A 1,466-nucleotide genomic window follows, 5' to 3' on the forward strand; every position below is an offset into this window, starting at 1 on the left:
TTTTGTTGCTGTTCTATTTTTTGTTTTTTCATGTGTGCTACCAGAATTCTACTCAGCGTGCATATCACCTGCACATGCTGCTGCGGAGCTGTATTCCCAAGTCCCACCAATGTATTTGAAGGGATATTAACATAAGGTCCCTACGAGAACATAGGCAATGCAAAAAGTGGCAGAAAATGAGGAAAACAATGCACATTGGCCTTGCTCCTAGGAAGTCTCACTAGAAGTCTTGTTCTTAGGAATTCACTCTTATCATACTTTCTTTTTTTTTTGGCAGAACCGGGGATTGAATTCAGGCCCTTGGGCTTGCCAGGGAAGCGCTTATTCCACTGAGCGATCTCCCCAACTCCCTTATACTTTTTTTCAAAAATAAAATACAAAATAGGTATCAAAGGAAATTAGAAATGGTACAAGATTTCACTAAACAATGAAAAATACAGTATGAATTTGACAGTATTTGTTGCATTGTACAGTAGTGTCTTCCACTTAGTTAAGAGTTCCTGATATATGTATGAAAAATTGGAAAAAGAAAAAAATTAAAAGAAAATATGAAGAGAGAAAAAGGAAAACAAACGAAAAAAGAAGGCAAACACAAAATTAAGCATTTAGTGCTCCTTTCCATAGACCAGCAGATCCACAGTACAATTATCCAAACTTAGCACATGTTCTTTTTTTGTTTTGTGGAACTGGGGATGGAACTCAGGCCCGTGCGCTTGCCAGGGAAGTGCTTATTCCACTCAACCATCTCCCCAGCCCCTTTTTTAATACTAAGTATTTTATTATATGTTGGCACCAGCGTATATAAAATACCCTCATGAAACAGAAGCTCATGAAAATCCAGAGAGGTAGATGTTAAGGACTGACAAAGTAGAAGTTTGTACGTTATGGCACATGTTAAGAAAGGGGAAGTTGTTGTACACGCTTCAATTTTCTTTTTCTGAACAGTCACTGGTTGGTTAAAAGTGGTCTGGGAAAGTCTTAAGAGTTCATTTGTCTACAAAAAGGAACAGACTTTCTGTGGTCTGAAGGGATTTGTACTTGAGGATACTCCAGTCATTACAGGATCATGCTGAGCATTCTGCAAGCAGAACTGTTTCAAGTCTGCAGCTGCCTGGGAAACCTTCACGCGGTTGAGCCCGGCCTCCAGCCAGAGCTGCTCAACCACTTTCTTCATGGCCGCGACACTGGAAGAGCCAGACATGGTACACCCAAAGACCGGGCCAATGCGAGGGCCAGGGGCAGCTCAGTGAGGGTCCACAGGGCCAGAAGAAGAGGCATAGCACACGTTCTGAGCAGGCAGACACCTTAGATTTCAGAGCTCAGGCCATTAAATCTTGAGCAAACAGTGTCCCTGTGTTAGCTCCGAACGTTTGAAACCCTCAGTTGCTAGAACAACTCCACAGATCACATCCAAGACACAGCAATGATACAAGAGAAACATAACTCGGGCCCTGGTAGGTGCCAGA

General features: G+C 42.3%; 1 pseudogene; it reads right to left on the reverse strand.

Annotated features, from left to right (window-relative positions):
- Positions 1-994: 994 nt before the first annotated feature.
- LOC101589418 lies at positions 995-1,201 on the reverse strand (annotated as a pseudogene).
- Positions 1,202-1,466: the final 265 nt, after the last annotated feature.

This window comes from Octodon degus, unplaced genomic scaffold (assembly GCF_000260255.1).
Source record: "Octodon degus isolate 3935 unplaced genomic scaffold, OctDeg1.0 scaffold04463, whole genome shotgun sequence".
NCBI classification, from domain to species: Eukaryota; Metazoa; Chordata; class Mammalia; order Rodentia; family Octodontidae; genus Octodon; species Octodon degus.